Raw genomic sequence first — 21,459 nt, 5'->3', positions numbered from 1 at the left:
TAAAACAGTGACTGAGAGCTGGTGGAGGCAGGTTGAAATGAAGCATTCATTCGGGAATTAGACTGTTATCTGAAAATGAAGAAAGTGCAGGTTATGGGGAGAAGGCTGGAGAATGGAATTTGGTGAGTTGCTCATTGAGAGAGTCGGTGCACACCATGGGCCAAATGGCCGCCTTCAACTTGGTAACAGTTCTGTGATTCTGTTATTTAACTTGATCCTTCCTTTTCCCTGTGTCCCTCCTATTTCAATCTCTGAATTTCTGCCTTTCGGTTCCAGCTTTAATTAGAATCAGTGAGAAAAAGTTACACTGGCGTAATTCTCATTGCCGCCCGGCTTTAAGGATCATTGACCAACCTCCAGCCAGGGTCGCGCGTCATGACGTCACAATGGAGGGTAGGTGGTGACCCTTCCTGAATCGAAAGAATAGGACCAGAGTTCGATTGGCCAATGATCTGCGAGCAACTGAGCAATTGGCTTACTCTTCTGTCAATCACAGAACGGGCAGGGGTAGGTTTTGGTGAGCTGAGCCAGGCGCTCGGCTATTGGTCGGATTTTAAAGCGGAATTTTCATTACTGAAGGAAATTCGAGGGCTGCTGTATCTCTCCGATTGGATAATTTGGCTGTCACTCTGAAACTGAAACGCTCCAATCGAACACGGCAAGCCTCCATCACACTTTGTCCATTTGTTCCAGGAGCTGTCAGTCAAATACTGAAAGCTTTGATTGGACAAAACTCCACGCTGGAAGCTGGGAATTGGCTTCGGATGCCTGATTGTTTCCATTGCTGACCGCATCTTTCGAAGCTTACTGATTGGTTGATGCGCTGTCCGTGATCGTGGTCAGCTCCCTGATGGGCTGATACTTCTGTAATCACAGGTGAAGCTCGCTGATTGGCTGAACTATCTGTGAGTCACTCGTCGTAGCAACGTGATTGGATGAAGCTGTTGCCAGCAAGCGGGTGGAATGAACTGTTTGGCTGAACTACCTATCAGTTAGCAGGTATCGCTCCCGGATTGGTTGAGACGACATTCAGCACCCACGATGAACACCCTGACTGGCCCATGTGACTCTGGGCCAAAAGGCCACAGCTCCCTGATTGAATGAAGCATCTGTCAGTCAGCCGGCAGGTCACCTTGATTGGCTCAGGTAGCTGTCAGTCAGCGAGCGGTTCTCCCTGAACGGCTGAGGTGTCTGTGGATGAATAAAAAAAAAATACATGGAGAAACTCAGCAGGTCTGACAGCATCTGCAGAGAGGAACACAGTAAACGTTTCGAGTCCGTATGACTCTTCAACAGAACTAAGGAAAAATAGAAAATATGTGAAATAGAAGCTGGTTTAAGGGGGCGCAGGGGAGGGGGAGGGGAAAGATAGAGTTGGATAGAGGGTCAGTGATAGGTGGAGTTAACCAAAAGATGTCATAGACAAAAGGACAAAGAGGTGTTGAAGGTGGTGATATTAGCTAATAAATGTGACAATAGTTGACATTAAGGGTAGAAAACAGGACAAGCAAGTTACAGATAGCCCTATTGGGGGTTGGGTGGGGGGAATGGATCAAAGTAGGCTAAAAGGCAGAGATAAAACAATGGATGGAAATACATTTAAAAATATTGGAAATAGGTGGGTAAACAAAATCTCCTTAAATTATTAGAAAAAAGAGGATCAGAAAGGGGTGTGGATGGAGGACAGAGTTCACGATCTAAAGTTGTTGAATTCAATATTCAGTCCGGAAAGCCGTAAAGTGCCTAGTTTTAGGGAACGTTCATTCTGGGACACATTGGTCCACTCCTCCATCACCCCCTATATCTCAACCCCTGCCACGGCACCGTTCCATACAACCGCAAAATGTGCAACACCTGCCCCTTTATTTCCCCTCTCCTCACCGTCCAAGGGCCCAAATACTCCTTTCAAGTGAAGCAGCATTTCACTTGCACTTCCCTCAAATTAGTCTAACGCATTCGCTGCTCCTAATGCGGTTTCCTCTACATTGGAGAGACCAAACGCAGACTGGGTGACCGCTTTGCAGAACACCTTCGGTCTGTCTGCAAGCATTATTCAGACCTTCCTGTCGATTCCCATTTCAACACCTGCTCTCATGCCCACGTCTGTCCTTGGATTGCTGCATTGTTCCAGTGAGGCTCAACGCAAACTGGAGGAACAGCACCTCATCTTAAGACTAGTCACTTTACAGCCTTCCAGATTGAACACTGATGTTCAAAAATTTTAGATCATGAACTCTCTCCTCCATCCCCTCCTGCTTTCTGATCCCCCTTTTTTTCCAATAATTTATATAGTTTTTTTTCTCAACTATTTCTATTATTTTTAAATGTATTTCCATCCATTGTTTTATCTCTACCTTTTAGCCTATTTCGTTCCATTCCACCCATCCCACCGCCACTAGGGTTATCTGTACCTTGCTCGTCCTGCTTTCTACCCTTAATGTCACCTATTATTACATTTCTTAGCTTATATCACCACTGTGAACACCTCTTTGTCCTTTTCTCTATGACATCGTTTGGTTATCTCCATCTATCACTGGCCCTCTATCCAGCTCTACCTGTTCCACCCCCTCTTAAACCAGCTTCTATTTCACCTATTTTCCATTTTTCCTTAGCTCTGTTGAAGAGTCATACGGACTGGAAACATTAACTGTGCTCCTCTCCGCAGATGCTGTCAGACCTGCTGAGTTTTGACAGGTATTTTTGTTTTTGTTTTGGATTTCCAGCATCTGCAGTTTTTTTGATTTTATTTTTGTTTTTCTGTTTATCTTAGTGTCTGTGGATGAAAACCTGAAGCTGCCCCATTGGCTGTTGCGCCTGTCAGTTATGGGGCTGTTTTCCCTGACTGGCACAAGCAGCTGTCAGTTAGCAGCAGAGGTACGTGATAGGCTGAGGCGAATGTCAGTCAGCATGCTGAGTTCCCTCATTGCAGGAAGTGCCTGACCGTCAGCGGAAGGAGCGCTTTGATTGGCTGTGGCGGCTGTCAGTCACATGTTTTTCTTCATTAATTGAACAACTGATGTAACCGGATATTTCACCGCGTTCTTGATCTGCTCTCGGAACTTGGACTGAGTCACCCCATAAATAAATGTGTTTGTGCAGCAACTTAAGCTCCGCAGCATAAATCCGAATTGTTGTAAGACATATTCAGGATCGGTGAGGTAAGTTAAACCTCTCACATCAATATAGAAGAATTTTGCACTGACTACAGGAGGATGAAGGTGCCGCATATGGTGAAGAGTAAAATCACAGACTTCCTCCTGCTTTCCATCTCTGGGTCACTACGATTCTCTCCCTTACTCTGAACCCTCAGTCCCTTCCGGACTCGACTGATAACTAAAATGTGTCTGACTGTCAGAGCGTTGATCAGCAGAATTAAACCGAATGGGAGCAATGGGGTTAAAACTTGATCAAACCTGTAAAATGCAACCCATCCGGGTTCAGTAAATACGCTTGGCTTTGTACTACAGAACCACGGTACATTGTCAATTATCCCTAGAGGTTCAAATGTAAAGTATTGGGGGATGTTTTTTAAACAGAGCAGGATACCGGTTGTCACTAGAACCACAGCTGCAGTTTTCCCGGTGCAATATTCTGTTTTCAGCTTCTGGCAACGAATGGCCACAAATCGACCAAAGGAGAAAGTGATGGTGAGCCAGACAGAACAGTCCATGGCTGCAGCCTGCAGGACAATGTGAACACGACACACAGAAGTGAGGTATAGGAAAGTCACTGGGAAATAATAATAATTCATCTGGGTCAGTATGGGGTCTGTGATAATGACCATTAGATCCGCCATTGCCATGGCCACCAGGTAGCGAGTGGTGCAGGTGGAGAGGCCGCACTTTCCCCGGGACAGGATCACAATCCCCAGTAAATTAACTGTCAGAGAGACAATGGAAAAGAGCCTGTTAATTAATGATTAAACATTCTCTGTGACTGACCCTCACAGTGAGGTCACGATTTCCGCACCAAAACAGAGTTTGGTCACAGGAGGACAGGCAGGCGACTGGCTGGTGAGTATTTCAGCTTTTAGTTTTGTTTTTAGATTGAAATCAGCAGCTGAGTAACAATTGCTTGTTGATTAGTTTTAAATTAGTAACAAGCATAGGGGGAAATTAAACTAATAATAAAGGTGAAACAACAGAAAAAAAACGAAACTGGAGGGGGTGTATAAAGAACAGGAGTTTACCTGTGAGGCAGCCGAGCAGTTGTTTAAGAGCAGGATCGAAGAGGCTGAATAAAGCGCGGAGTTCACTCCCTCCACAACCGAAGCCCCATCAACATTAAACACTGCAGGATTTCACCAAGTTTCCTTCGTCAGCACCTTCCTTACCTCATGCATTCACTTACTTATTTCTCTCACATAGTCTTGTATCCTTCCGTTTAGTGGTCCTACATATCCCACTCCTACTATGATTCCCGCGCGTAATTACATTGATCTCTTTGGCATTATTTCAGATGGGGTGAACCCAGCGGTCCTGCTTCAGGTAGCCCTAAGGCACATTAGCATATTGGGCTGTTCCCTGTCTCTGGAATATATTTTATGAGTGATATATTTTTTATGTTCAGTTCATCCTTTTCAACACCTCCGAGTTCTGTGGCTAGTGGGGAGCGTGGAATTTCAATTTATGTTTAAATTTATACATTTCTTATGACTCTTCCTGAGAATTGCGTTCCCTGATCTGCATCCATCTGAATCGGCACCCTCCATTCTTTCCAATCTAACATCCCCTGCTGCTGTCTCACTTCAGACCTAAATTCCTTAAGCTGCCCACACAACCCTATATTGCACCTTCTTGTCCTGTCTTTCAATGGCTCACTATCTTCACTTCCAGTGCCAGTTCTCTCTGGGAGCTGCTTAACTCTGTCTGTCATCATGCTGTTAAGCCTGTGGCCTTACTTTTTGTAGCACGCAGGCACATTATTACAATCAGTAATTCATTTATTTAGCCTTTGTCCAGCTTTCCCTTTACCTATATCAATCGTGTGGGAAATTATTGTTAAGTGTCTCCTTACATTTCAATTCGTGAACTGCATGCTACACATAGTTTTACCTCTAAGTTTTTTTCCCGTGATCATCCTAAGATTCTTTTGATGTCAGTTTCTCTAGTCTTGATCATTGATAATGTTTCCTTGCTCTTCAGGACATATTAACTATTCCTTGTCAACGACGATATCTGTCTCCAATTCATTGCTTATCTCCCTCTGTACATTTCCAATGTATCCGCTAATGGCCAGATTATCAAATTCAGTTCCCTAAAAACAGTTTGTATGTTGTGTCCTCTTTCCCTAACTCTTCATCCTTCTTGCCTCATACCATTTTACACATAAAACAATCTACAATCTTATCTTGTTCAGGTGTCTGGAGAGAATTTAAAACTAATAAAGTATTTTCATAACAATTTTAAAACAGAAATCAGGCATTGACATGTTTTGCTTCCTTATTTTCTTCTCAAACAACATTTCATCGTCTCAAAAGTAACCCACTTAATTGTGTCTGACAAGCTTTTAGAATTATCCAGATTCATTAACTCGGCCAAAAATTGGATTTCTGCAAAACTTTGTCAAGGTCTTGAGCTTAGCTTCATATTTTGGGAACAGACTTACAAATTCAAAGGCTTGTTGCATTTGAATTAGTACCAATTGTTGTTACACCTTTTAAAATGAAAATTCACTTTTCAGAAATTATCAGGAATCAAACCTCAAATCTTATACTTGGTAAGAAATGTTATTTAAATTATCAAAATTTAAACAAACCCTCTTTTTCAAGTGTAATCATTTGTATCCAAGTTAAATGTCCCAAACAAAAACAGAATTACCTGGAAAAACTCAGCAGGTCTGGCAGCATCGGTGGAGAAGAAAAGAGTTGACGTTTTGAGTCCTCATGACCCTTCGAGAGAACTTGAGTTTGAGTCCAAGAAAGAGTTGAAATATAAGCTGGTTTAAGGTGTGTGTGTGGAGGGCGGAGAGATAGAGAGAGAGAGAGGTGGGGGGGGGGTGGTGTGGTTGTAGGGACAAACAAGCAGTGATAGAAGCAGATCATCAAAAGATGTCAACGACAATAGTACAATAGAACACATAGGTGTTAAAGTTAAAGTTGGTGATATTATCTAAACGAATTTGCTAATTAAGAATGGATGGTAGGTCCCTCAAGGTATAGCTCTAGTGGGGTTTTTTTTTTATATAATGGAAATAGGTGGGAAAAGGAAAATCTTTATAATTTATTGGAAAAAAAAGAAAGGGGGAAACAGAAAGGGGGTGGGGATGGGGGAGGGAGCTCATGACCTAAAGTTGTTGAATTCACTATTCAGTCCAGAAGGCTGTAAAGTCCCTAGTCGGAAGATGAGGTGTTGTTCCTCCAGTTTGCATTGGGCTTCACTGGAACAATGCAGCAAGCCAAGGACAGACATGTGGGCAAGAGAGCAGGGTGGAGTGTTAAAATGGCAAGCGACAGGGAGGTTTGGGTCATTCTTGCGGACAGACCGCAGGTGTTCTGCAAAGCGGTCGCCCAGTTTATGTTTGGTCTCTCCAATGTAGAGGAGACCACATTGGGAGCAACGAATGCAGTAGACTAAGTTGGGGGAAATGCAAGTGAAATGCTGCTTCATTTGAAAGGAGTGTTTGGGTCCTTGGACGGTGAGGAGAGAGGAAGTGAAGGGGCAGGTGTTGCATCTTTTGCATGGGCATGGGGTGGTGCCATAGGAGGGGGTTGAGGAGTAGGGGGTGATGGAGGAGTGGACCAGGGTGTCCCGGAGGGAGCGATGCCTACGGAATGCCGATAAGGGGGGTGAAGGTAAGATGTGTTTGGTGGTGGCATCATGCTGGAGTTGGCGGAAATGGCGGAGGATGATCCTTTGAATGCGGAGGCTGGTGGGGTGATAAGTGAGGACAAGGGGGACCCTATCATGTTTCTGGGAGGGAGGAGAAGGCGTGAGGGCAGATGCGCGGGAGATGGGCCGGACACGGTTGAGGGCCCTGTCAACGACCGTGGGTGGAAAACCTCGGTTAAGGAAGAAGGAGGACATGTCAGAGGAACTGTTTTTGAATGTAGCATCATCGGAACAGATGCGACGGAGGCAAAGGAACTGAGAGAATGGTATGGAGTCCTTACAGGAAGCGGGGTTTGAGGAGCTGTACTCGAGATAGCTGTGGGAGTCGGTGGGTTTGTAATGGATATTGGTGGACAGTCTATCACCAGAGATTGAGACAGAGAGGTCAAGGAAGGGAAGGGAAGTGTCAGAGATGGACCACGTGAAAATGATGGAGGGGTGGAGATTGGAAGCAAAATTAATAAATTTTTCCAAGTCCCGACGAGAGCATGAAGCGGCACCGAAGTAATCATCGATGTACCGGAGAAAGAGTTGTGGAAGGGGGCCGGAGTAGGACTGCAACAAGGAATGTTCCACATACCCCATAAAGAGACAGGAATAGCTGGGGAGATGTCCCATATGTTTATCGACACATTATTTACCTTTGGATAACATCCTCGTTATTCAACGTTACCTTTTAAATTAGTGTGCACTTTCTATCTCAAGATTGTCCCAAATTCAAATTAAAGTGTGTTGGAATGCAGATTTCCTTTATTATTTAATTCATCTCTTCAAAATAAACCCCTGTTTATACATGGGAACCACACAGACCGTGGGTTTATGTTTTTTGATTTTTCTCGGGTACTTTTGAATTTGAGGTAATATTTTTTGCTCTCAGAAATTTAGAATATTTACTCGTATGAGACATGTATCAATCCCAATCTGCTTGGAAAATGATTATACTAGTATGCATGGGGGTAATTCAAAGGATGGTTCATCTAAGCCTGTTTAGTTTTATACCTTCAAATTGTGATTTTTTTTATTGCAGGCTCTCTTATACTCAAAACTTTGGAATGTTTTAGCATACTTCTCCTTTAATCCAACCCTAAAGTGCTGAACTAGACACACAAATGAAAATATACGGAAGAAAATATATTAAAGTTGACATCCGAATGCTTCCTTGCAAACAAACAAGCATATATTGAGAGATAAGTATTTATATTCCTGTTTCTTTAACTTAACGACTTAAAACTCTGATATTCTAAATGAATCTTCAAATAGCAGTGGGGGAAATAAAGGGATATTGAAGGCTCCACCAAGAGAGAGACCATCAAACTGATGAAAGCTCACTTCCCCCTGCTCCTGCCTGTCAGTGCTAATTAACTCTGGAGGGAACCCCCCTTACCTCCCTTTCTCTCTCTCTCTCTCTTCAGTACGACCAGCTCTTGTAACTTAGATCAATTATACAAGCAAATAATAACCATCATCCCTTTCCTTTCCTTTTAGTTCTACGCACCACAGTTTTTGTTATCAGGGGGTTCCCTGTGGATTCCACGCCCCTTTCTGCATTTTTGTATGAATTTTGACTGATGTTCTGCTGTGAACCCCGTAATGGAGTCCCCGGTTCGCAACTCACAGCTCTATTCTGTTTTCCTGACGGCCTTCTGTTATTTCCCCCTCTTTCTCTGTGCGATAGGTTTGCACGGCCCCAACAAGTTAGTTATCTGAGGTATATGCGGTCTACTTGTTTAACTGGGGTCTGGCCTGCACGGCTCCGGCGAAGGTTGTATCTGAAAGCGTAGCCCGCCAACGTGGCTCTGCCTTCTATTGGCCTCTCCCATTTCCTGTCCTGTGTCCTCCTCCTGATTCTTTTGACAATCGGCCGAGCCATTCTCGGGTAGTCTTACTGCACTAACTACGGGTGGTAAGTAAAATATTCTCACCCACTTTGCAGAGCCGCCCCGAGGATCTGATCTGGGTATCCTGCTGACAACGCCAAACTGTTGTGGTCAGTTTGACAAACGGACCACAGGAGTCTCAGGTACAGGTCGCGATCGTTTATTCGAGAAATTGCAAGGGGAGGGCCATCTCAATGCAGCTTGAGATAGCGCTCTGCTAAATTTCAAGTGCTCTGTATATTTATACGTTATTGATCATGAACAAGAACAATTTCCAGATTCCAATCTCGTCAATGTATAGGTTTACATGAAACATACATCTCTGGTAACATGTATGTGCACCGTATGTCCCTATTTGTTCACTAAGGCAGATACCTTCTCTCCTCCCTAAAATAGGACCATCTGTTCTTCCCCTATCTTTTGAAGAGCACACTTACTCTGTTATAGCCATCCTCTGACACCAGTCCAGCACCGAAGGCCTTTCTGTTGTTCGCAGGCCCTAAGGCAGTGCAAGGTTCATTTAGTAACATTGAACAGCCAATTTGCTAGGCAGCACTGACTGCTTGGAGATTTTAAGTAATTTATTCCCTTTCAATAAGTTAGTTCTGTAACCCTATATTCCCCACAACAACAGAAAGACAGAGAAAAGTAGACAGAGAGCGAGAGGCAGATAGATGGTGACAGTGAGATGGGGAGAGAAAGGGAGAGTGATGCAGAAGCAGAGATAAAGGAACAGAGAGAGAGAGAGAAAGAGAGGAAGAGGCAGAGGAATAGAGAGACAAGGTGAGAGATAGGCAGAGAGAGAGTGAGAGAGAGAAAGATAGAGGGAGAGGGACAGATGGAGAGAAGGATACAAAGGGAATTTTGGAGAGTGAGAGGCAGAGACAGAGAGAGAGAAACACGTACACACACAAATTGATACGAACAAAGAAAGAGTGAGAGAGAGGGAATAACAGAGAGAACGATCGAAAGGGAGAAAAATAGTGAGTTGCTGGGAGGGAAAGAGAGTGGGAGGCAGAGAATGAAATAGTGGGAGACAGAGGGACAGGCAGAGAGAATGAGAGAGTAAAAGAGGGAGAAGGAGAGAGACAGGGTTTATGACGTAGGGCGAGAGAGAGAGAGGAGGCAACGCACCGAGAGATGGAGATAGAGGGAGGAGGAGAGAGTTGAGTTTGAGCCATGGCGAATGAGATCAAAAGAGATGGAAGGGGGGGGGGGGGAGAAGAGAGAGAGATAGAGAGAGAAAGAGAGTTTGAAAGAGAGAGATTTTGAGAGAGAGGGTGAAGGAAAGAGGGAAACAGACAAACACAGAGAGTTTGTGAGAGAGAATTAGACAGGGAGAGAGAGACAGAAATAGAAAAAGAGATCTAAAAATAGATAGATAGAAAGACAGGCAGAAAGATAATTGGATAGGGCCATAGATAGATAGATAGATAGCTAGATAGATATATAAATAGGTAGATAGATAAGAATATAGAGATACAGATAGATAGAGAGATAGAAAGATAAATAGGCAGAAAGGCAGGTAAAGGGGGAGGGACTGAGAGGGGAAGCAGAATTGGTGGAAAGACACAAAGAGATACACACACAGATTGAGAGTAAGAGTGATAGAGACCCACCGACACCCACAGAAACACAAACATTTGGACACAATATTTACACACAGAAGAGGGAGCGAGAGATGGAGAGAAAGATAAAAATGAAATGATAGAGCGTGATGGGCAGAGGGCAGAAAGCAAGAAGCACGTACACACAAACACGTCGAAACCCTGACAGAAAAAGAGAGAGAGGGCTGAGAGGGAGAGGGTGATAGAAAGGGAGAAAAATAGAGAATTGCTGGGAGAGGGAGGGTGAGACAGAGAGAGAGAGAAAAAAAGAGAGAAAGGGGGAGAAAGAGATAGAGAGAGTGAGGGAGAGAGAGAGAGAATGGGAGAGTGAAAGATGGAAAAGGAGGGAGGCAGTGTGCATGACATAGGGCGAGAAAGTGATAGAGAGAGAGAGAGTGAGGGAGAGAGAGGAGGAAGCACACTGAGAGAGGGAGACAGAGGGAGGAGGAGAGGGTGAGATTTGGAGACACAGCAATAGAGACCAAAAGATGGAGAGAGAGAGAGAGTATAGAGAGAGACACTGTTAGGTGCACAGTTTGAGAGAGAGAGAGTGAGAGAGAATGAGAGAGAGGCAATGTGAGATACAGATGCAGAGAGAGTTGGAGTGAGGGAGACAGATAGAATGAATTTGAGGGAAAAAGTGAGAGAGACAAAGAAACGGAAGGAGAAAGCGAGAGACAAACAGACAGGCAGAGGCAGAGAAGAAGTGGTGGGGTGAGGAAGAGACCCGGATATAGACAAAGGGAAATTTAGCAAGTGAGAAAGAGAAAGGAAGCAAGAGTGGAAGGGGAAAGAGAACAGAGAGACAGGAGAGCGATAGAATGAGAAGGAGGGCGAGAGAGTGAGGCAGGAGAGATAGAGATAGATATGCAGAGGGAGAGATAGTGACAAAGAGAGGGAGACATAGAGAGAGTAAAGATAGAGAGAAAGAGCCAGCGAGAGCCATAGAATGAGAGGGACGGAATGAGAGACAGAGACACAGTGAGTGAGGCACAGATAGAGAGAGAGGGAGGGACAGAAATAGAAAGAGAGAGAGAGATAGAGGGAGACAGAGATATAGAGAGAGAGAGAGAGGCAGAGTGAATGCGAGAAGGAACAATGGAAAAGGAGGGAGGCAGAGTGTATGACATAGGGCGAGAGAGATTGAAAAAGAGAGAGGGGGAGAGAAAAGGGAGAGAGACAGTGTCAAAGAGAGAAAAAGTTAGACAAAGTTTGAATGAGATAGAGAGAGAGACAGAGAGAATGAGACAGAGAGACTGAGTGAGAGATAAGCAGAGAGAGTGAGAGGAGAGAAAGAGACAAATGACATTTTAAGGAGTGAGAGGCAGGGACACAGAGAGAAACATGTACACGCACATAAGTAGAGACTGATACAGAATTAGAGAGAGAGGGCAGAGAGAGAGGGCGATCGAAAGGGCAAAAAAGTGAAACTCTGGGAGAGACATAGAGAGTGAGGCAGACAAGATGAGAGTGAAAGAGGAAGAATGAGGAAAACGGGCTGTTTGATATAAGGAGCGAGAGAAAGAGAAAGAGAGAGAGCTGGAGAGCAAGAGAGAAAGAGAGAGTTGGAGAGAGAGAGAGGCAGATAAAATGAGAGAGTGAAAGAGGAAGAATGAGGAAAACAGGCTGTTTGATATAGGGAGAGAGAAAGAGAGAGAGAGCTGGAGAGCAAGAGAGAGAGAGAGAGAGAGGCAGATAAAATGAGAGAGTGAAAGAGGAAGAATGAGGAAAACAGGCTGTTTGATAAAGGGAGAAAGAGAAAGAGAGAGAGAGCTGGAGAGCGAGAGAGAGAGAGAGCGAGAGAGAGAGAAAGAGAGCTGGAGAGGGAGAGAGAGAGAGATTGAAAAAGTTACGGGGGACAGAAAAGATAGAGAGACGAAAACAGAGAGGCAGAGACATATGGAAAGTGTGAGAATGAGGGAGAGACATGCAGACAGATAATGAGAGAGAGAGACAGAGTGAAAGAATGACAATGAGAAAGAGAGAGAGAGAGAGTGGAGAGAGAGACAAAGGGAATATTACAGTGTGAGAGGCAGAGACAGAGAGAGAGAAACACGTACACACACACACACCAACACATAAAGAGAGAGAGAGGGCGAATGAAAGTGAGATAAAAAAGAGATTTGCCTGGCGAGAAAGAGTTGGTGAAGCAGAGATAGATTGAGAAAGAGAGGGGGAGAGAGGCACAGAAAATTATAGGGTGAAACAGGGAGGATAGAGACAGGGTGTGTTTCATAGGGGAGGGAGAAACAGAAATGGGGGGATTCATAGGGAGAAGGAGAGAGTCAGAGTTAGATAAACAGCGAGAGAGACACAGAGAGAGAAAGAGAGAGAGGGAAATAAAGGTATTGACAAAGAGAAGGGGAGCGAAAAGAACGAGAGAGGCAGAGTGAGACACATAGTGTTAAAGAGAGACAGAGAGTGATAGAGAGAGGGAGAGAGAGAGAGGGAAAGAGAGAGATAGAGGGAAAATGAGAGAGAAAGTGAAAGACAGAAGGAAAGGGAGAGACAAACAGACAAGCAGAGGCAGAGTAAAAGAGGCAGAGAAAGAGAGAAGCAATGAAACAGACAAAGGGAAGTTTAAAAGTAAAAAAACTGCGGATGCTGGAAATCCAAAACAAAAACAGAATTACCTGGAAAAACTCAGCAGGTCTGGCAGCATCGGCGGAGAAGAAAAGGGTTGACGTTTCGAGTCCTCTTGACCCTTCGACAGAACAAAGGGAAGTTTAGCAAGCGCGAAAGAGAAAGTGAAGGTGAAAGAGGCAAAGAGAACAGAGAGACAAAGGGAGAGAGACTGAGAAGGAGGGCGAGAGATTGAGGCAGAGAGAGAAAGACAGATATTGACACGCAAAGGGAGAGATAGAGAGAAAGAGGGAGATCGAGAGGCAGGGAGAGTGTAGAGGAAGAGAACTAGACAGCGAGAGCGATAGAGCGAGAAGTGAAGTGTGAGTGATAGAGACACAGCAAGAGGGGCACAGGGAGAGAGAGAGTCAGAAAAGCAGATAAAGTTTGCGAGAGAGAGGTGCAGAAAGGCAGAGAGAGATAAAGTGACAGAGACAGAGAGAGTGAGAGAGAGAGAAAGAGATAAAGAATCAAAAATACAGAGATAGATAGATAGACAGACAGATAGTCAGAAAAACAGACAGATAGATAGATAAACACAGATAAGTAGAGAGACAGACAGGCAAATAGAGGCGGAGGGAAAGAGTAGCGCGAGAGAGGCAGAAATAAAGACAGACATATACACAGATTGAAAGAGACTGAGAAACGCGAGAGAGTGAGGGAGAGAGAGTCACCCACCAACACACACACAGATATACACACTAACAGACACACACACAAACTCACACAGAGAGCAAGAGAGAAGAAGAGAATCAGGGAGGGAGACTGAGTGAGATGGAGTGAGGCCAAGAAAGGTGGAGAGGATGAAAGAGGCAGCGAGTGTGAGAGAGGGACACAGATGAATAGAGAGAGCGAGAGCCAGGGAGAGAGAGAAAGAGAGCCGGAGAACGAAAGATTTGGAGAGACAATGAGCTAAAAAAGCAGAGAGAGAGATAAAGAGTGGAACAGCGATAGAGGAGGAAAGTGAGAGACACAGAAAGAAGTAGCGAGAGAGAGAGACACACACTGAGGAAAAAGAGAAACAAAAAGAGGGGGAGGGGAGAGAGAAAGGTAATGAGCTGGATACGCATTTGATTAAGGTGTGGAATCAATTTTTGGGGGATTTTAAATATATCATGATATTTTATTCATTAAATTTACTTATACATTGTCACCCTTAACCCACTGTAATCACACAACAGAATTTCCAGAGTTAAAGAGGACAGTTACATCCCAGAGTACAATGGAACAGCGCGGAGAGAGGCAGTCTAACATTTGTCATTTAATCAATAAATGGTAACAATCAAGTGATGGATATCACTAAAACAATAGCAGAACTAGAGGGTGGACTAACGGTGTTTGAGTGGACAGCATATTATCCGGATGAATACAGCATTTGTTCTTTAATAGTTAATTAATGTAATAAGCAGAGTCCAATATTTGGAACCTGGCAGCTCCATTTGAAAATAAACATATTATTTCTCAGAACTCAATATCACAATCTGTTTGTTCATATGCTTAAAAAATAATTTGAACAATGTGACAATTTCAACGTCCCTGAGGTGATCCCGCAGGGTATAAATTAAAGGCTTTGGGAATGTATCGCCTCAGCGTTTAAGGCAGAGATTACCAGCAGTACAAAGGGGCACATCACTTCGCACTACAACGATGAAATCAATTTATGTGGCTCAGAAAATATTCTACACAATCCTTGCTGTTATAGGTGTTCCTGGTGAGTGACCATAACTACTGAAGTTGTGTAAATCTGTATGTGAGCGGCTCTCTCATTTTAAACTGTGACTGAAAATATTACATGCTGATCTGTTGCTCACTGTCATAGACACACTGAATCACCGATATAATTTGCTGAATTAAGATGTCTTGAAATGTCTCTGCGGCTTCACTTAACTTTGTCACATGAAAATAAACCTTTGTTTGTAACTCAAAGGCTCTCTGATGAATCAAGTCCTGATATTTCGTGGAATACGGTTTAATGTTAAATTAGAACTCAGTGAAGGCAAATTCTCTGAAGGAAGGTTCAGTGGGAGTCAGAGGGAAATCACCCTGAGAGTGGGTCATTAACAAGAGAACAATACCTGACTCCAGTGACCATATATTTCTGCGTCTATATGTAATTGTCAAAGTGTACTTAGTGTGGGTTAGTAAACAGAGTGGAACACCTGACTCGAGACACCAATCTTTCACTGACTGTATCTGTTAGTGTCAAAAATTCCAAAGTGTGGGTCATTAATCAGAGTGGAATACCTGACCCCTGTCACCACTCTTTCAATGACTGTATCTGTTAGTGTCAAATTGTATTAAGTGTAGGTTAGTAACCAGAGTGGAATAGCTGATCCCTGTCAAAATTTATAATTGGTTTTATCTGGCAGTGCAGTATTGCACTGAGCGTAGGTCAGCGTCCAGAGTGGAATACCTGATCCAAATGATAATGTATGACTGGGAGCATTTGTCAATGTAGAATTGAACTGAGTGCAGGTCGGTAACTGGAATGAAGAAATCGGTTCGATTTGGAAATCATGTTTTTTTTTTGATCAGTTTCCATAGTATTTTTTACCTAGTGATAGTCACTCCTTTATTCCCTCACCCTATTTTTCCTTTGATTATTTAGTATTTTTTTGGAATGCTATTAGTGTCTTTTACCGTGAAGGCTGATTGAAAGGATTAATTCAACTCCTCTGCCACTTCCTGGTTCCCCATTATTATTTCCGCAGCATCATTCTCTAAGGGGCATTAATTCAATTAAGCCTCTCTCTTCATTATTATGTATTTATAGAAGCTGCTACTGAACATTTTTATATTGCTTGGTAGTTCATGCATAATGTTTATATTCCCAATCTTTTAATATATTTGGGTGACCTTTTCTTGGGTTTTAAACATTTGATAATCCTCTGGCTTACCTTATTCTTTGACACACTGTATGTATTTTTATGACTTTCAATTTGATTCTATTCTCAACTTCTTGGGTAAACCATGGTTGGTTTAACTCCACCCTAGAATCCTCATTCCTCACAAGGATATATCTTTGATATGAGCCATGAAATAGTTTCTTAAATGTCTGCCATTGTTCATTAACGTTCTTTCCTGTGAACTTCCTTTCCCAGTCTACTCCAGCCAAATCTGCCCCCATTCATTTGTAATTACCTTTTTATAAGTTTAGCACAGTTGCTTCGGACCCATTTTCACTCTCAAACTGAATGCTAAATCATACCATATTATGGTCATTTTTTTCCGAGGGAATATTTTACGCTGAGATCATTTACTAAACCTGCCTCATTATTCATGAACAGATCCAAAGTAGCCTGATTTCTGACTGGAAAAAACAGCAATTGTTCTAGAAAACTGTCCCGGATACACTTCATTATTTCTTCCTCGTGGCTGCCTCTGCCAATGTGATTTTCCCAAACTACATGACGGTTGAAGTCACAATGATTAATGTACTGCCATTTTTACATTACATAATTATCTCCTGACTTATTATCTTTCCTCCAGTATAGCTACTGTTAGGTGCCCTATTCACTACTCCCACCACTGTCTTCACTCCCTTATTTCTTAGTTCGACCCATGTGGATTCTACATCATCCGATCCAAAATAACTTCTTGCAATTGTACGTATTCTATCTCGTCTAAAAAAGCTGTCCCACCATTTCTTCCTGCCAGTCCTTTCAAAAATCACATACCACTGAATATTTAGTTCATAGCTTTGATCTCATCGTAACCACGTCTCCGTCTCTCTCACAGTGAATGTCCCCGCTGCTCCTCTCTCACTCCCTCAATGTTAATGGTACCGGTGGTTCTTGCACTCTCCCACTTTCAATGGCTGTGCTGCACCTCTCGGACTCAAAGAGTCAGAGGGTCACAGAGTATCCGAGTTATACAGCATAGAAACAGGCCATTCATCCCATCACGACTGTGCCAGTCTTCAAGTGCCTATCGACTTTAATCCCATGTTCCAGCTCTTATGCCCTAACCCTGTGTGCAATACCATTTCAAGTGCTCATCTAACTACGACTTAAATGTTGTGAGGGTTCCTTCCTCTACCACCCCCTCAGGGAATACGTTGCAGATTCCAACCTCATTCAGGTTGTTTCCCCACTCAGATCCTGCTAACAGCCTCGCTGCTTCTCTTGCAGCTTCTCTCGCTGCTAATGCCCCCTCTGCTTCTCACACTCCATCACTGCTTATGGTCCCACTGCCCTGCTCGCACTCGTAGACTCAGAGAGTCACAGAATAATGAGTTTTACAACACAGAAACAGGCCCATCGGACGTGCCAGGCGTCACCTATCTATTCAAATCCAATTTTGCAGCACTTGCTATGCCGTTTCAAGTGCTGATCTAAATACTTTTTTAATGCTGTCAGGGTTACTGCCTCTGTCACCCCTCAGACAGTGTGTTGCAGATTCCAAACACCTTCTTGGTGATGTTATTATCCCTCAAATCCCCTCTGGACCTCTTGCCCTTTGCCTTAATGTTCCCTGGTTATTGACACCTCCGCTAAGGGGAGAACGTTTGTTCCTATCTACCTCATCTATGCCCTTCATAATCTCCCAAAGCTCCATCAGGTACTGCTCTAAGAAAAAGAACACCAGGCTATCCAGTCTCTTTTCATAGCTGAAACGCTGCAGTCCAGGCAACATCCTGGTGAATCTGCTCTGCAGCCTCTCTAATGTGATCACATCCTTCCAATAATGTGGCGGCCAAAGCTCCAAACAATGCACCAGCTTTCGCCTAAGTAGCGGTTTATACAGCTCCAACATAACCTCCCTGTTATAATATTCTATGCCTGAGGTAATAAAGGCAAGGATCCCTTTTGCCCTCTTAACCACCATATCTACCTGTGCTGCTGCCTTCAGGGTCTATGGACGTGTACATCAAGTTCCCTCTGATCCTCTTTCTTCCTGGGTTCCTACCATTCATTGTGGATTCCCCTGCCGCCTCAGTCCTCCCAGAACCCATCACCTTACACTTCTCAGTATGAAATTCAAGTTGCTGCTGCTTTGCCCACCTTACAAGCTCACCTATATCATCCTGTAATAGGAGGCCTTCCTTCACACTATTTCAACACCACCAATTTTCGTGTAATCTGCAAACTTATTGATCATACCTCCTAAATTCACGCCTTAACCATTAATGAGCACCATAAACAGCCAGAGTCCAAGCACCGAACCCATCAGTACTTCACTTATCACAGGCTTCCAATTTGGAAAAACAACTTTTGACCATCACCCTCTGCCTCCAGCCACTAAGCCAATTTGAATATAATTTGCCGAATTTCACTGGAACCCATGGGCTATTAACTTTTTGACCATTCTCCAATGCGGGACATTGTCAAAAGCCTTACTTAAGTCCATGTTGACTGCATCAACTGCACTACCCTCATCTGCAAATTGAGGCACCTCCTCGAAAAATTCAATCAAATTTGTTAGACATGATCTCCCCCTGACAATGTTAAGCAGACTTTCCCTGAAAAATCCTTGCTTCTTCAAGAGGAGGTTAATCCTGCCCCTCAGAATTGTTTTCAATAGTTTCTCTATCACTGACGTCAGACACACAAGCCTGTAGTTGCCTGCTTTATTGCTACGGACCTTCTCGAATAATCGTACCACAATTGCTGTCCTGTGGCACCCCTCGTGTGGACAGAGAATTTGAAAATAGGTGTCAGAGCCCTTGCAGCATCCTCCCTTTCCTCATATAACAGCCTGGGAACCATTTCACCTGGGCCTGTGAATTAGTCCACTTTTATGCGAAAACCACTAAAAGCTCCACCCTTTCAATGCTGCGGAGTGACCACATCTAAAAATGTGCTATACACATAACACTCATTCCTGGCGGATGCACCGCTGTGTCTACAGCTGACGCTCAAGCTCTGAAACCTATTGCTAAAGCTGCTGAAGCTAATGGCACTTGCTGCACATGTGGTCATCCAGACTGCAAGGCATGTCTAAGAATCCCCATGCAACAGACGGACTGAGTTCTTGGTAAACGTTGTGTTCGTTCTAAAATTAAAAAAAAACTATTTCCAGAAATTAAAGCCAAATATCAAGCTATTTATCATTTTCATGAAAAAAGACAAATGTGGAGAGTCATACATTCTGTAATGTCTTTGTAAAGTGGGAAAGATAGAAAACAACTACCTCAGTAATTACCAATCAGCTCTCTCCCACATCCTGACACCACTCCTTTCGAATTCCAGCACCGCCCAGTACCTGGGTGAGAACTGGCTTGCTCCCAGGAAAACTCCGGTCAGCCCTTTATACAGAACCTCCGCTCCCTCACAGGCAAACTCTGCTCTTTATACACCCGCTGCAGTCCCGCTCGTTATACACCCTCTCCGCTCCCTCACAGGCAAACTCCACTCTTTATACACCCGCTGCAGTCCCGCTCGTTATACACCCTCTCCGCTCCCTCACAGGCAAACTCCGCGCTTTATACAGCCTCTTCGTTCCTGCTCTTAAACAACTGCTCGGCTGCCTCACAGGTAAACTCCTGTCCTTTATACACCCCCTCCAGTCTCGTTTTTTTTTCTGTTGTTTCACCTTTATTATTGGTTTAATTTCCCCCTATGCTTGTTACTAATTTAAAAATAATCAACAAGCGATTGTTACTCAGCTGCTGATTTCAATCTAAAAACAAAACTAAAAGCTGAAATACTCACCAGCCAGTCGCCTGCCTGTCCTCCTGTGACCAAACTCTGTTTTGGTGCTGAAATCGTGACCTCACTGTGAGGGTCAGACACAGAGAATGTTTAATCATTAATTAACAGGCTCTTCTCCATTGTTTCTCTTACAGTTAATTTACTGGGCATTGTGATCCTGTCCCGGGGAAAGTGCGGCCTCTCCACCTGCACCACTCGCTACCTGGTGGCCATGGCAATGGCGGATCTAATGGTCATTATCACTGACCCCATACTGACCCAGATGAATTATTATTATTTCCCAGTGACTTTCCTGTACCTCACTCCTGTGTGTTGTGTTCACGCTGTCCTGCAGGCTGCAGCCATGGACTGTTCTGTCTGGTTCACCATCACTTTCTCCCTTGATCGATTTGTGGCCATTCGTTGCCAGAAGCTGAAAACAGAATATTGCACCGGGAAAACAGCGGCTGTGGTTCTAACGACAACTGGCATCCTGCTCTGTTTAAAAAACATCCCCCAATACTTTACATTTGAACCTCTAGGGATAATTGACAATGTACCGTGGTTCTGTAGTACAAAGCCAAGCGTATTTACTGAACCCGGATGGGTTGCATTTTACAGGTTTGATCAAGTTTTAACCCCATTGCTCCCATTCGGTTTAATTCTGCTGATCAACGCTCTGATAGTCAGACACATTTTAGTTACTAGTCGAGTCCGGAAGGGACTGAGGGTTCAGAGTAAGGGAGAGAATCGCAGTGACCCAGAGATGGAGAGCAGGAGGAAGTCTATGATTTTACTCTTCACCATATGCGGCACCTTCATCCTCCTGTGGTCAGTGCATGTTATAAAATTCTTCTATATTGATGTGAAAGGTTTAATTTACCTCAATGATCCTGAATATGTCTTACAACAAATTGGGTTTCTGTTGCGGAGTTTAAGTTACTGCACAAACACATTTATTTATGGGGTGACTCAGTCCAAGTTCCGAGAGCAGATCAAGAACGCGGTGAAATATCCGGTTACATCAGTTGTTCAATTAATGAAGAAAAACATGTGACTGAAGCCGCCACAGCCAACCAAAGCGCTCCTTCCGCTGACGGTCAGGCACTTCCTGCAATGAGGGAACTCCGCAAGCTGACTGACATTCACCTCAGCCTATCACGTACCTCTGCTGCTAACTGACAGTTGCTTGTGCCAGTCAGGGAAAACAGCCCCATAACTGACAGGCGCAACAGCCAATGGGGCAGCTTCAGGTTTTCATCCACAGACACTAAGATAAACAGAAAAACAAAAATAAAATTAAAAAAAAACTGCAGATGCTGGAAATCCAAAACAAAAACAAAAATACCTGTCAAAACTCAAGAGGTCTGACAGCATCTGCGGAGAGGAGCACAGTTAACGTTTCCAGTCCGTATGACTCTTCAACAGAACTAAGGAAAAATGGAAAATAGGTGAAATAGAAGCTGGTTTAAGAGGGGGTGGAACAGGTAGAGCTGGATAGAGGGCCAGTGATAGGTGGAGATAACCAAACGATGTCATAGACAAAAGGACAAAGAGGTGTTCACAGTGGTGATATAAGCTAAGAAATGTAATAATAGGTGACATTAAGGGTAGAAAGCAGGACGAGCAAGGTACAGATAACCCTAGTGGCGGTGGGATGGGGGAATGGAACGAAATAGGCTAAAAGGTAGAGATAAAACAATGGATGGAAATACATTTAAAAATAATAGAAATAGTTGGGAAAAAAATATATAAATTATTGGAAAAAAAAGGGGGATCAGAAAGCAGGAGGGGATGGAGGAGGGAGTTCATGATCTAAAATTTTTGAACATCAGTGTTCAATCTGGAAGGCTGTAAAGTGACTAGTCTTAAGATGAGGTGCTGTTCCTCC

Source organism: Carcharodon carcharias, assembly GCF_017639515.1.
Source record: "Carcharodon carcharias isolate sCarCar2 chromosome 35 unlocalized genomic scaffold, sCarCar2.pri SUPER_35_unloc_1, whole genome shotgun sequence".
NCBI classification, from domain to species: domain Eukaryota; kingdom Metazoa; phylum Chordata; class Chondrichthyes; order Lamniformes; family Lamnidae; genus Carcharodon; species Carcharodon carcharias.
The sequence above is the reverse complement of the archived record's forward strand: the minus strand, read 5'-3'. Positions refer to the sequence as shown.